Consider the following 16,157-nt stretch of genomic DNA (forward strand, 5'->3'; position numbering starts at 1 on the left):
CATATAATATATAACATATATCTATCTTATATCTAGATTATATATAATACATATCTATCTCTCTATAAATGCATGTGTATATGAAACAGCCTGGAGGCTGGGCTTGAACTGGCGATCCCACACACCGCAAGAGAGTGTCTTAACCACTGTGCAGAGCTGGGCTCCTCTGCATTCGTAGTTTTACATTTTCTATCACACCAAGGGTACAATCCATAATGGCAGAGTGTAACACAACACTGCCCGTTATATAGTTAAGGTCATCATATGACTCCGTGCACACTAGGACAGTTTGGGACAGTTCAGGCTTTTCAGCTCACATTGCAATGCATTCTGGTAAGGGTAGTACTGTTGTGAAAGTTACCGGAGACAGGTAAAACGCACACTTTCACAACAGGACTATGCTTACCAGAATGCATTGGGGTGTGAGTTGAAAAGCCTGAACTGTCCCAAACTCCTAGTATACATAGAGTCATATGGTATAAACGGTATATATAGTAAACCCCAAGACCAGACTATCATACATACACCAGGGGGCCGTATTGTGCAGCCTGGCATTTATCACACAAACAGGACTGCCATATTCTATCAAAAATAGAATTGGTGATATCTGCCCTTAAATGTGTGGTATTGCACAACGCACGAAGCCTGCTAGGCAGTTAGGTTATAGACTTTGACTGACAGCTTCAAAAACACTTGTTTTGCGTTTAGCGATGACGTAATGTGTTTGTTCTGATAGGCTGGCGATGACTTCACGGAGAGCTGCATCCGGGGATTTCGTAGGAAAGCTTGTACGCGTCTCTAAATTCTATCTTCACCGTTTCAAATCTTCGTGACGTTTCACACAAAAATATAGTTTCACAAAAAATATTTTAGTTGCTCAGTCTTTTGGAGGAAGAGGAAATCCTAACGGTACCGAGAGGTTCGTGAGAGTCAATAAAGTTGTACAATATATGTTATCAGGGTTTATGTGGAGACGAGCGAGGGGCGGTTAAGAAACAGAGTCCCTGTAGTCGCCATTTTGGCGCCACATTTCTTGTACTTATTGCGCGAGTCTGCTTCATCGGCTGAGCCACAATGGCGCCGTTTTCACCATATCCGCAAAGAACGCTGCTTACTGCATAAGACACACCACATAACGCCTTGGCTGCTTCCCTGCAGACAAGCCCTGTTTCTATGACAGGCAAGTGAAGACAGCAAATCAAGTTTAGAAAATAAGACGAATGGGGCGAGAACTTTAAACCAACCAGCCAATTGGAAAAAAAGCATAGGGACGGGATCTTCATTATATCACCAACTGGTTTGTTTGACAGACGCTTTGACCAAATAGTTAAGGTATTTTGACAACCCAACAACCAATCCAAACAGAATAAAGGCAGACCGGCATTAAATAACGACAGTCAGTTGGAATAACCAATCAGTAATCGACCCCGTGTTTGCTTCTGACCACTGAGCAGAGAGAACGAGTAGAGCCCGCCCTCCCTCCCTGTCTGTCAGGACAGACAGTGGAGTCGAGGAGGGAGAACTGGAGCCGTTCAATGGAGGAAAGAACGTCATCTGCTTCTAATATTTAATTCAACTTTTTCTTTTTCTTTCTCATGACTTATTTTTTGTTTTGTTACTTTAAACGGCCCAGGCATATAAATTAAACCGTCAGATCGTATAGTCCAAGCGATTTAGCCACCAAAATGTGTAAAACCCTAGACCGCCAGAGCAGAGAACCATTGAAAGGGGAATTATTTGTGTGAAATGCAATCTTGATTGAATACAAAGTAAATAATAATAATAAAAAAAGATAGAGTGAAAAAGGCACACATTACCGTCCAGAAAACACAGTCTCCGGGCAACCACCAGCTTGTCTTGGAGGTGCCGTTTCCTTGTGAAAACGTAAGTATATTTATCTTGTTTTGCATTGTCAAAGATTTTTTTAATGGAGAGTTCCTTTATTAAAAAAAAATATATATCTACAAATACATTGCTTTGAGGTATATTGACGGACAAAATTGCGCGTTAAAATTGTATGCGGTTGTTGTGCAAATAGAAATGTTGAGCAGTTCCTTGTCGGAGACGAAAACGAGTGTGATCAACAACACCACACACAAAAACATCGCGACATCGGGTCTGGTGTGGTGGTAGCTTAATACCAGGTTGTTATGTAATAATATTGCACATTGTCTTTTGTACTGTACTGTTGAGTACATAATCTTTTTTTGTATGTGTCTTGATTTTAATTAACACGCACAGATTCAGCGATGTGATGGTGACCCCCGTAGCTTTGACTGGGCACCATAGTGAATTGGTGTTTGTGCTTTGCACTATTTGGATTTGTGTATGCGGGTGATTTAGCATTGAAAACGTCACACAGCAACACAGCACGCTCGCTCTTCAGTTTAGATTACCACCCTCCCCCTGTTCGCTATTTAAATCAACCAGTGGTGTAAGCATTTGGAAATCTTCACCATGGATTATTACCATAAAGCCGAACTGTTTGTTTTTATTTCATTATATATATAAAATAAATAAATGAATAATGTCTGGAGGGAGTGCATTGCAATGCTTTTTTTTCCCCATATTAAAATACCTACATAACCAGAATGTAAACCTCACTGTAAAACATCATTATTTAGCTGCTCTGGTAAGGTTATTGTGAAAACAGGCAATGCATCAGTCTTAATCATTTAAACCTCATTGCTTGTTTCGTTTTCTCCGTTAGGATAATTTATTTTTGAAGGGACAGCACATTTATTTTAGGCAGTTGTAACGTGCAAGGATGTATTCATGTCTCATAGTTCGGCCGTGTTTTAACATGTCTGTTGAATGTGTGACCTACATTGATTGAATCAGACTCTCTATTCAACTTTGTGTATACGTACTAACTTGTGTCGTTTTGACGTCATCAAATACATGGGTGCCTGCTAGTCCCCCGCCACCCCCCTCCACACCCACAGTAATACAGAATCTGCAGTGCCTAGAATGGTCACACACACACACACACACACACACACACACACACACACAGACAACCCCTTCAAAATAGACTCCAAGCCTCCATTTTGAAGATGTTCATGAAATACCCCTAAATGGGCAGGGTGGCACATTATGTCTGGGTTATCAGTATGGTTAAGGGGGAATTGGGGAGATGTAGGCTAGATGTGTCCTCTTTCGTGTCATAGAGAGCCCATTTCCAGTAAGAAGAAACTCAATATACTGGTTAGGGCGGTCCTCCTATGCCCAACATGCACTGAGAAATGTATTGCTAGGGGCTGAAGTGTTAAGCATTGTTTTGTTTTGTTACAGTTATATAGTTACAGTATGATTGTTTTATTTATAGTTATATATATATTTTTGTTTTATAGTTAGTTAACTATTTTACTTTTAATTTTTATTACAGTTCAACTAACAAACCTGCGCTTACAGAAATGGTTAGGTATAAGCTGCTTATAAAGAGCACTCGCTTTGTTTGATGAAGTTATTTATCTTGACACTCCAGTGTGACACTGGCCCTGCTCCGTTTCCCTTGTCAAGCCTATTAATGGAGAATATTCTCACCACACCGGTTTGAGATGCTGGTGCAGCAACTAGATCTTCAGCAACCACATAATTGTCAAATAATGAAATCATTTCTTGAAGATTTTATTCTTTGTTATTTAGTTATCGTTTTACACTATATTTACACAGTTACTATTAATGAATATTATTTATTTTCGTTAATAGATATTTGTTATAGTTAACTAAAAAAACACTGAAAAGAACAATTGAATAGGACCTATTATTATTATTATTATTATTATTATTATTATTATCATCATCTTAACCCACTACTGCATGGCATTGTTTTAATGTAATCCAATTGTTTTTCAATGTATTTGACTTGTTTCTCTTTGTATTACATATTTTACCATCTGGCTGTTTTTATAGTTATGGCTAAAATAAGAAACAGTGTTAAAATAATAAAAATATATAGGCATTGTTAAGATACAGGTTTCAACAACGGCGCCTTAAAATAACTGTAAAAGTAAAGAGTAAGTCACCCCAGGAGCTAAGGACCGGAATGGCTTTTATTCCTTTTATAAATCCCATTCCTATATTACAGTGTATTGCTTCTGAGGTGTCAAGTTGTAATAAAGGGTTGCCTCTCACTGACAGCCTGGCATATATTCACATAGTGGGTTCATTACCAAGGTCATAGCGTTCTGGAATACTAGCAGTACAGCCCAGGTGAGGGACATGTACTGTGGAACAGTAAGACAGTCATAAACAGAGCGTATTGCATACAAGCTTCTTCACTGCACATGATACAGCATGTTATATTGAGCAGTATCCTCTTGCACATGATACAGCATGTTATATTGAGCGGTATCCTCTTGCACATGATACAGCATGTTATGTTGAGCAGTATCCTCTTGCACATGATACAGCATGTTATATTGAGCAGTATCCTCTTGCACATGATACAGCATGTTATATTGAGCAGTATCCTCTTGCACATGATACAGCATGTTATATTGAGCAGTATCCTCTTGCACATGATACAGCATGTTATATTGAGCAGTATCCTCTTGCACGTGGCTGGGTACAGCATGTTATATTGAGCAGTATCCTCTTGCACGTGGCTGGGTACAGCATGTTATATTGAGCAGTATCCTCTTGCACATGATACAGCATGTTATATTGTGCAGTATCCTCTTGCGCATGGCTGGATACAGCATGTTCTTTGACTCAATGATCACAGTGTGCGTTTGCAGTCTTGATCAGGTCCGCTCTTCTGTTGAGATGGGTAGCTGTGGGTTTTATTTGGGCTCTTCCACTTCATGTTAAATAATCTCCACACTTTGCTCCCAGCTCTCTGAGACTGGTCCTGTGGTTTTAACCCTTTTACACATGGCATCTTCACATGGGGACGGATACAAAAAACTTCTAGTCTTTATATGGGGACATATGGAAGACACAAATGCATGACAGCCTCATATATGAGTGCCATTTATTCTGTATGTAAAGCAATCAGGGGAAAAACTGTATACTTTATTATATTTATTATGTGTCCAAAAGTACTTTTTTTCAGCTATTTTCAATATTTCATGTTTGAAAGGGTTAGATGTCAGAGCGTGAAAGGCAGGGGAATCTGTTGATCTCCTGGTGTGTCAGGAACATAGATGACTGAAAAGGTGCTGTTGCCTTCCTTCACAGAGGGGTGCAAGGTTTGCAATATTGATCAAGCGTGTCAATAATTTGGTCTGTGAATGCTCATTAAAAGGTAAGGCAGTATAGGTCTGCTGGTGCTTAATGCTGGGGTTTGAAAAAGTGTTTGGACGTTGACAGGTTTCCATTGCTTTACAAGTTTATTAAAACAACAAAATGCTGTGCGTGGGTATATGATTAACATTAATTTATAAGTGCTGGTATGACCTCGTAAGTTATTTAGTTGGCAGAGGTTGTGAAAATAGTCTTGTTTTTTTCCTCCCACTAGTAACATTGATCCATCGGCATCCACAGTAATGACAGTGTTATTTGCGTATACATTTCTGATGGAAAAGCACACAATGGTCATTTATTTCTCTAAAGTAACATTTTGTAATATTGATCTGTATATTTTAAGTAGCTACATGAAATGCCCTATTGATTTTTAGGGTTTGAGTTCTTGAATTCAGATACTACTGATAAATATTACTCCAAAATACCTTAATACCTGACTTAGCTGCAAATGGTAGTTCCCCAAGTTAATGTGACAGCAGCAAAGCCGGATCAGTATTCTTGTTGTAATTATTGTATCGTATGCACCAACAAAATGGAAGTGTATTGTGATCCAAGATCAGAAGGCAGCCCACACTCAATGAAAATATCACAAATTTCCAACCTCAAAAAACAAGAAGACGCCCCCCCCCCCCCCCCCCCCGGTGAAACTGTTCTGTGTGATTTGTTCTCCTTACAATCTCCCCCTTTTTATAATCTAATCTTAGACTGGTCATTGGAAATGAAGGTTATAAATGTACAGTACAGCTGAGATCAAGAAGGAAGGTGTTACATTTAAAATACTGTACAGTAACCCCAAGCACCTAACAGCAATGCCAATGTAAGTGAGCTGACCCCTGGCCTGTGGAACCAGCGCCTTTGAGCTTATAGAGAGTGTTCCTTGCGGTCTGTCAGTTACGAGTAATGGCTGTTGACGTGGCCCTTGGTGTTTTGTCATGGTTACTATTAACCAGGGTGTTTTAAACTGTCTTCAAGAAAAATACAAAATTGTACCACGGCTGGTGTAAATCCACTCTTTACATTTTAATGTCTCTGCATTTGAGAGTAAGAATTTAACCTTTCGTCTCTTCTGCCACTGACTTCTGTGTTTGTAAATCCTGATGCACGGCACCGAAGTGTTGATTTCACCTGTTCACTTTTTAATCTTGATGTTCCACAAATTAAAGTGACATATATTCTGGTGAATAAATTGAGTGTGGATACACTTTGTTGCAGGTACACTTAATTTATCCAGCTCTGGTTCTAGTGAGTGGTGCAAGGCACCTTGACTTTTACCGGTCAACAGTATAGTATACCATTGACTTTTCATATATTTTTGTCTTGCTTCATAACAACTTATTTCTTTGAATTTTACATGCACGTACATTTTTACAAGTTGTTTTGATGCGTAAAGTCAGATAACAAAGTAAAGAGGCGGCTCAGATTGTGTGTAGTATTTATATGTTATTTCATGGCCAGTCTGTTTGAACTGGTTAAATTATCGTATAGAGCTAAGGACACCAAGGTCAAAGGTTTCTGTTTGTCCAGCACGGCTGTGTTGAGACGTTTCAACAGCTGCATCTGGACCTTGCACAAAACGCCAGATGGCTGGCTTTAAAACACATGACCTATTAAAGCATCAAGGAAAATAACTAATTTCAGGAGCTTTTCATTAGATTTGGAGGATTCCGAAGGTTGTGACCTGAAATTCCAATAGAAGAAAGTGTGTGGCTCCTAAATTTGAAGCAAACTTTTAGCCATGTGAGGACAAACTTGGCGTACAAATTCAATTCCGTGTTCCCGGAAACTTTCATTTCTAAAGCTTCATCTTGAAATGGAAACCTTTTCATTTGGGGGGGCTGGTTTGTGGAGTTGGGGGCTCAGCATGATTAAACTACAATGGTTAATGTACTCGTGTACACATCACGTTCTTCACTAATGTCCCAATGTCTTACTGTAGCCCGCTGGATGAAATTGTCAGCAATCTGATTTATATCTAGGTCTCTGGTAAGGTCTAGGACATTAAGGACAGCAACGTGATTCAGCCTTGTCTCTCCCATTGATGGCCGGAGGTAGTTCTTAAGTCTTCTGAGGCTGGAGAATGAGCGTTCTGCAAAGCAGGATGAAACAGCCGCAGTCAGAAAGATTCTTAAATATTTGCAGTACTCGGGTAACGTATTCCGCAAGTATTTATTTCTTTCAGTTTTTAGAAATGCGATGACTGAGGAATTGATATGCAGTATGCGGAACCTTTTAATTTTAGACATTTTTTAAAGTTTGATTTCAGAGCAACTTTTTAACATAAAAGATCATTAATCACCTTTATCACATAAAACAAAAACTGTTGTGCAGTGGGTACTGAGCAAATGCTTGTTATACCTCCATGTATGCTTGAGCACCACGAAGTCCGTTCCATGCCAGTTTATAACCTGGTCAGAGGACTTGGAACTGAAGCACTGAGTCCTTAATACACATTTGATTAGCGACAGTGTATAGGTAACAAGTTCATATGGACCAGGACTGGATCAAACCGCTATGCAATGGGAGATTTTATTTTAACCAGGTATGGAAATTGTAAATGACACTTGGCATTTTACTTAACGTTTAGCTGAAGACCCAAAAGTTAGTATCTTGATACATTGTAAACCACTGTAAAATAACTGTTTGCGAAAACCAATATAAAATAATTACATAAGTAAAATGACTATAAATACTATATAAAGTATTTTCCATTGAAAACGTGTACGATTGTTTGAATGCTTGCCAACCGTTTGCACAATACGATATATCTAATCGTATCTTTAGAACATTGTAAATATTCCACTTGCATTGAATATGTTGCTTTCTTGCAGTATTAAGTGACACATTTGTCCTTTAAAGAATAATGCACAGCAGATAGTACTGATGATTCCAGGTGGTGAGAAGCTAAGGAGAGCTGTGCTTATAGCCTGGTGGTCTGTTCTCCAAACACGCATCTTGAGATTTCAGCTTTAGATGCAAAGCCTGCGCTTGCAATAGAATCATTGCTAATGAATGACAGCAGTGCAGTTCTAGAATGTGATGAGGACACATGGGGCAGCTGAGCACTTCTTGTTAGTGAAGGGTTAACTGTTCCGTGTGTGTAAGAAATCTACACAAGAGGAAGCAGGAACTGTGGGTTAACAGTTGTTCTCTTGCCCAATGAACAGTATCCAGACTATAGCAGGAAACAATGCTTTTTTCACGAATAGCCTGTACAGTGTCGTGCTGTAGGCACACCACTTGTGTCTTTAGGATAAAACTGTCTTGGATAAAGATTATATTTGTTAAATGATTACATTTTAAATGATTACTTTGCTGAAGTAGAAAAAGAAAGTTGCAGATTGTTATAACAAAGCGTCCCTCTCCCCTGCCAAAACACACCCAAAAAACATCAGGCTATTAACACAGCAGATCTATTTTAATCACTGGTGAGCGCACATGATTATGATCGACACATGACTGGCTGTGTTAAGCACACTCAGTTCTGGTCTGTTGCCCAGTCTTGCTGATTTAGTGCAGTGTATGATGTTTTCCCTTTTTAGCAGTCTCCCAAGTTCAGTTTTAGATCCAGGTGACTGTAACTATTGTAGAGCGATCCAAGGACAGGCTCACCCTGATTTGATTTGGTAGAAAACCAGCTTTCTAGCCATAATGCCAGACTTGTCAAGAGTGTGGCAAAGCTGTCATCCACACCTCAGCTAGCTGGTATTGTGGACAGTGGTTGACTGAGCTCCCACTGTCTTGATTAGTGGCAGGCCAAAATTAATTTCACATATGCTTATGAAGGAGGCTGGGTGACGCAGTAGATTAATGCATGCCTTTTTTTGTTTCTGGATCCAGCTTTTGTACCACCATTAGATCAACCACCATTAAGATCCAGTCTCTGCACAGTTACAGTAGCAGTGTGTGCTTAGGAGGGAAGGCTGTAATAGCTGCTGTAAATAACCGAGGCCAGGCTGTGCGTTAGCTGAGCTTTGCGTGCAGGATTAATCTATAAAGCCAGTATGTTCAAAAGCAACACTGTTCACAGAAATTGTGCCTCAGAGTTTATAGTTTCTGTGCACAGCTATGATCTGCACTGGACTGCACCGACAGGAAGAGTTTACTGTTGGACCTTCAGCTGGGTCAGTGACCTTCATTGGGGAGCCAGGGCTTTGCTGCCTTGTTCTGAGCTGACGGCCATGGTCGGACGATCGTTCAACAGAAAGATTTTCAGAGCTCTGAATCAGAGTGTCCAATCTAGCAGGGCATTCTATTTACAAGAATGATGCCACTGCTTATTTCTAATGTATTTGCCGTTTTTTGCTTTTCAAACTGATTTGATCTTTCAGGCCAACAAGACAGGGCTGTCCATTGCCAATCCTTCCAAAAGGCAGAATTCCTTTGGTCTTTGTACAGTAACAAATCTGACGCGGTGTTTTTTTTAATATTTTTTTTATATCTCTTTGTGTGCCACAGGAGTGTGCAATTTTTGAAAAAAAAATTGTTGTCCAAGGGACAAAATGCTAAAAAAAAATCTACTTGTCCTTCTTAAAAATCTACAACACAAGTAGAATATCAACCAATCTTTCTTATATAGCACATATCAACAGGACACTCAGTACTGCATCTCCAGCCCCGCCCCACCCCTTGTTCGCTGTATTTCACATGCCTCTTCATAGTCGTGCATACTGATAAATCATCTCCTGATCACTCGTTTTATCACGAAACTCCCCAATAATGCGATCAAAGTAATTTTTTTATTACTATAACACCTCAAAAAGCTCTGCAAATGTCAGTGATATTCTTTGAGTGCTGGATGCGGAAGCAGCTATCTTGTTTGTTTATGGCCGTGTTATGTCTGTGGTGCTGGGGCTATGTGTATTGCTCAGATCCGCCCCTTTTTTTTCGGCTCCTATCGGTCTCACTCGGCCATTGAATGGTTTTCTCGTCTTTTTCCGGAGTTAAAACGACTAGAGACCTGTGCTTTACATCTTTTTGATGTCAGACAGGGTCCGACATTGGACCGGAAAGGGAAAATTGTAATGTCGGACCTGGTCCGACATAGGACCGCAAAAGGTTAAATACAGTGAAAAAAATACATAATACACAATAGCATAATACATGAAATAGTACCAGCAACATAGCAGCTAATGGCAGGTATCAGGCTTAAAGAGCATGGAAAGCAAGAGAGAACAGGTGGGTCTTGAGAGTTGATTTTAAAGCGAGCGACGATGGGAGCATCACGCACCAAAGCTGGGAGAGAGTTCCAAAGAGTTAGAGCCATGAAGCTGAACAAGCGTTCTCCAAGTGTGGTGCACTTTTGCTTGGTGATAACAAGCAAGCCAGAGTCGGAGGACCTCAGCTTGCGGACGGGGACATAGCGGGTCAGCAGGTTGAGTAGGTACTCGGGACTTGTGTGATGAAGGGCATTGTAGGTGAGCAGGAGAGTTTTGAAAATAATCCTGAACTTTACAGGTAGCCAGTGCATCTGGGCAAGACTGGGGGTGATCTGATCACGTTTTTTACATCTGGTTAAGGGTCCTGGAAGTGACATTCTGAACTAGCTGCAGTTGGTTTATGGTGCGTGCTGGGAGACCACCAGAGAGTTTCAGTAGTCGAGTCAAGAGGAGACAAATGCATGACAAAGTATCACTGCACCTGGGAGGGAAAGGTAGGGATGGACATTTGGAGATGTTTTTCGAAGATGGTAGAAGGAAGATTTGACCACGGAGGAGATGTGGACATCAAAGGAGAGGTTGCTGTCAAGAAGTATACCAAGGCTTCGTACTGTGGGGAAAGGCAGCAGCAGACAGTTTTTGAGGTTCAGGGCAGCTATATTCAGATTCTTTAGTTGAGTTTTAGATCCTGCTAGAAGGAGTTCAGATTTGCTAGTGTTCAGCTGAAGAAAATTGGCAGACATCGATGTCTTGAATGCAAGCCGAGAGCCGGACCATGGCAGAGGTCGAGTTTTAAGTAGAGCTGTGTGTCGTCAGCATAGGAGTGAAACATGAGGCTGTGTTGATGGATGAGGTGACCGAAGAGAAGCATGTAGATATTGAAGAGAAGGGGCCCAAGAACAGATCCTTGGGGGACACCACAAGTGACTGGGTTTGCAATGCCACTGCATCCAGCATAGAAAACAGACTGCATGCCTTCGAATAGGTAAGAGGACATTCAGGAGAGACAGGTTCCAGAGATCCCAGCATACTTCTGAAGGCGGTCAAGAAGAATGCCATGATCTATGGTGTCAAAAGCAGTTGTTAGGTAAAGGAGGACAAGCACAGAGGGAGCACCAGCATCAGCATTGAGCAGGAGATCATTCACAATCCGGAGCAGAGCAGTTTCAGTGTTGTGATGCGGCCAGAAACCAGACACTAGAGATTCAAGCAGATTGTTATCCGTGAGATGTTTCATTAGCTGACTGGCTATAGCCCTTTCGAGAGTTTTTGAGAGAAAAGCGATATTGGAGATGGGATGGAAATTAGATAAGTCAGCCGGGTCAAGGGAGGGTTTTTTGAGTACCGACGTAACTCGGGCAAGCTTAAGGGCAGCAGGAACCGAGCCTGAGTCCAGGGACAGGTTGAGAGTGTGCAGAATGGAGGGAGCAAGATCAGAAGCACAGAGATGGACAAAGTTAGTCGGCCAGGGGTCCAGGGGGGCATGTGGCAGTAGTTGATTTCAACAGCAAGCCGGAAACATCAGCAATGGAGAAAGGAGAGAAGGAGGAGCGTCAAGGTGGTCAAGTAGTAGACTGGGTTTGTGGTTGTATTTAACAGTGAACAGAATTAATCAATTAGTGATTAACAGGAGCGGATCTAGCCTTGTAGCTTGACGGGTTCACTAAATTCTTCAAGATGCACAAAAGATTCCCTGTGACCCCACCTCACCTCAACAAATTTATAGCGTGCTTTAAGTAATGTGCCTTTCAGCGCAGTTTGGAACACATTTGCTAGTAAATTTAAGTTACATACTAAGAGTACAACTATAATAAGCAATATTTGGGAGTTATTCAAATATAAAAATAGCTTCTGCCTAGATGTACAGGTGTTTTAGTTTGTTGCATCACAGATACAGAATTATTACTGCTGCTTTGTGGAATTCTGATTTTTCTTGACGTTTTTTTCAGATTTGTATCTGCTGAACCCCATGTTTTTAAAGGATTTGTGTATAACCTGTCAAGTTTCTCTGCATTTTGTGCTGTTTTTCTACCAAAATGCACACAATATTTACAGTAGGCTCTATCAAATTCTGCAGAGACAAAATATGTTTATTTAGTTTTTCTGTTATATACTCATATTTTTAAAATAGCGTACAACATTGTAGAGCTATTTTTCCTCATCTAACATCTCGTCCCATGATGACTAACTGGAACACAGCTGCAGCAGGGGGATCCTGGTTTCATCCCTGATGGCTTCTTTTTTTTTTTTTTTTTTTTAGACATTCTTCCCTTGCACTACTCTGACTGTAGTGAGATTTACTGTATTTTATTTTAAAATAATTAAGTATTGTACAGATAATTTCATATATATATATATATATATATATATATATAAGCATTTCATTTCTATCATTATAAACATGTCAGTCTTCATGTTTTAATAGTTTCACAAATCGATGGATTGTACATGTCCAATAAATAACTAATATCGCTTCTGTTCAAATCTAGTAATTTTTTTTTAATTTATTTTTTTAAATATAGTAAATATGTAAATGTGGTAAATAGCAAACTAGCAACATTAAAATCCAAAGAAAAAAAAAACTTACATTTTTTTGCTGGGGAAAGTTTGTATTGAAATGCTTCTAAACAGTAAACGTTTTTTTTAAACATCCCAACAAGTACAGTACACACTTGACCAAAGTTGACTCAAATCATTTTATAAATTACACGATTTTTTCTAATCCGCTAATACCTTAGCGACACTAGAGTTTTTTTTATTTGTTTGTTGTTGTAACTTTACTAGATCGCTGCATTTAAATGCCCTGTCCGTGCATTAAGAAAACAGCATCACTTATTTGCGAATGTACAAAAAACGTAAATAATACCTTAAATTTAAAAGATTAGTCTGTGCATTGCCAGAGGCTCTTTTGGCAGCCATTTCTGGGTTTCGTAACCAATAGGTCAGCTAGCCAATCAGAAGTGATAGGGGTGGGACGTAAACACTTTTTAAAATGTTTGTTGTATTATTATTATTATTATTATTATTATTATTATTATTATTATTATTTAGCAGACACCTTTATCCAAGGCGACTTACAGAGACTAGGGTGTGTGAACTATGCATCAGTTCACACCTCCTGGTTACAAGCCCTTTTCTTTAACCACTGGACCACACAGCCTGTTGTAGGTGTTAGTGTCTTTGTAGCAACAGAACGAACATAGGACAAATAAATAAATAAAAACTAGTTGTCCGACGGGCAAGGTATGACGGCAAAACTTGTTGTCCGGGGCGTCGGCCGATACTAATTGCACACCCCTGGTGCTATCTGACTTGAGTGTCACAACATCTGTAAATATCCAGGGTTGTGAATCAGTGAAGGCTTGCTCAGTAAAGTGCAGTTAATGTAAGATTTTCTAGTCGGCGTTATCGGGGACTAACTGAATTTGTGAATTATTGAAATGTGAAGGAAGAGCGAGCAGCGCTGTACAGTAATTGCTAGCTTGCATTTAAAAGAACCATGATTCTCTCAGATTGCAACAGAAGACTTCATAAAGCTCTGGGCTGTTGGTGGATGCTGCTTTAAGGGTTAAGTGTTACTATGACAGTCCATGTAGTTAGTAACATGCAGCTTTTGAGAGCTGTTTCTCTCTCTTTCTCTCTCAGCACTTCATGGGGATTGGCTGTCAAAACAAGACCTTGTTTTTTTAAGAGTCTTGCGGGAGTTCTGTATATTCTGATTTGTGAGGTCAATAGGACACAGTAACTGATGCACAGCAAACTGTGATATTTCTAATACAACTGTCAAATAACAGACAAATTCGATTGATATTATCGTAATGTTTTCATAAACCATAATGTACAGTAAGTACATTACACAATAGGCTATACAGCGTGGTAGCTTCATCTAGTGTTCTGCATATATTTTAACATTGTAAAATGTTAACTATCTCTTCTTACTTTACTATAAAATACCTGTCTATTCCTTTCGTGCCACCAGTTGAAAGGGAGCTACACCTGTGTTTTCGCAGAGATAATGTACCAGTTTTGCGTCTGTCGTTCACAAAAACATGACAAGTTTTACAAGCAACGGATCCAGTCACATGTTTATTATTTTCATTTGCTATGATTCCAAAATAATTGCACACTTTTGATTTACCTCTTGAACTACATGATATAAACCTGTGCTATCTTTTGTTTCACCTCATTCACAAACATATTTATATAGTTTAAATTTATGCTTCTTGGTGTCCAATGATCTTTCTGCAATCAAGCAATGTGACCTGCTGTACAGAAAGCCACTAGGAAATCGTATGATTTTTATGATCAGTTGTGTTTTTTTTTTTTTTTTTTTAAATCTCGGTTCATGCATTTTTAAAAGGATTGCTTAATGTTGCTGTATTTAATTCTACGGTTAAATGTTATTTTACTTGTGGCTTCACAAAAGGTGGCCTTGATGCGTTCTTCTTCTTTCAGGGCCTGTGTGGTGTTTTGTGTCATTTCAGATGCCAGCTGCTGCTGGATCCAGTTCATGGAAACAAGGAGCTTTTGTTTGCCAGTACTAAAGCAGATATACAGCACATGGGATCAGGGGTTCAGAGTGCTGCCTGAAAGTGGCATCACAGTTTGACAGTGGGCAGGACCAGAGCGAAAGTGAACTAAAACCAATACAAAAAGTTACTTCCCTTAGCCTGCATGTAATGCACTGTACTGGTTGTCTTTCAGTGCTTGGGTTTTCATTTTTCATTGTATGAAATAGGAACAGTTTGGAGCCTTAGAGGGCAGTTTTACTTAACTGTTTTCGTAATGGAGTGATGAAAGTATGTAGCATTGTTTTTTTTAAAATACATTTTCTCTTGGGTTTTTAATGTTATTTTTTTCTGTTGCCGCGGTGCTGTATTTCAAAGCCGTTTCTAACCGATGCAAAGTTAATAAACCTGTATGTCACGATGAATCTTCCTGATAGCCTCTGTCTTTCCTCGAGTTGATTATCAGGACACATCCTCCCGCCCACATACAGCACATGCAGCGCTGTAAACAGAAAACAATATTGAAACTCAGCTGCTGGACCTCAGACGGCTCAAGTATAATGAGAGCCAGATTAGTGATCCACTAGCTCTCCACCCTGATGATTTACTGCATGAGAGCTGTCTAGCTGTCAGCAATTTTAAAATAGCTCCTGTCAGCCCTTTCCAAAGTTTGCCTTCTGAATCACACCTGGCAAAGAGTGGCAATTGCCGCTTTTGAACTTTAAGAGTTGTGCTCCATGCATTCTTTGCATTGAGTTGTTCACTCTGCTAGTGTTTCCTGTAAGAACAATTCCCTCTTTCCCTTTCTTTGCGTGCATTGCTTTCCTGAGCTGCAGTGTGCAACAGCGCTACTGGGAATGTATAACCTGCTGCTGCTGCAGAGCTTGTGTGCCACCACCCGGAAACTATTCCAGTCAATGCACTCAAACTAGACAGCCAGCAAGGCTTAGTTTCTGGTGAGGCAATGTATGTTGCACAGAAGGGTTAGCTACAGAATGTCTCTTGGTTGTATATGTTCGGGTGCTCTGTTAGACATGTATACTCATTCAGGATTTAAAGCAAGGCTGCTCAGTCACTGTATATACACAGGGCGTGCATTCTGTTGGGGAAGTTATACACATTTACCAATCGATGTTCTCAATCAGTCTTCCATTTTTAGATGGTGAGAAACCTTAACAGCGTGTCGTTTTATAAAGGGATTATAGTGCAGTCTTCCTTTTTTCTGCTGGGGGATAATTGAAAA

The 16,157-nt window shown here is 39.8% G+C and overlaps 1 protein-coding gene across 2 annotated transcripts in view; it reads left to right on the plus strand.

The window, feature by feature from the left end:
* The first annotated feature begins 803 nt into the window (after positions 1-803).
* LOC117411164 (protein phosphatase 1B) overlaps positions 804-16,157 on the plus strand; it is a 56,797-nt gene continuing 41,443 nt past the window's right edge. Inside the window, exon 1 of one of the 2 annotated variants that reach the window (XM_059024813.1) lies at positions 804-1,884. The gene's annotated coding sequence lies outside the window, so the exon portion shown is untranslated. The remainder of the gene's footprint in view (positions 1,885-16,157) is intronic. The other variant, XM_034018399.3, reaches the window with a different exon arrangement.

Source organism: Acipenser ruthenus, chromosome 6 (genome assembly GCF_902713425.1).
Source record: "Acipenser ruthenus chromosome 6, fAciRut3.2 maternal haplotype, whole genome shotgun sequence".
Taxonomy (NCBI): Eukaryota; Metazoa; Chordata; class Actinopteri; order Acipenseriformes; family Acipenseridae; genus Acipenser; species Acipenser ruthenus.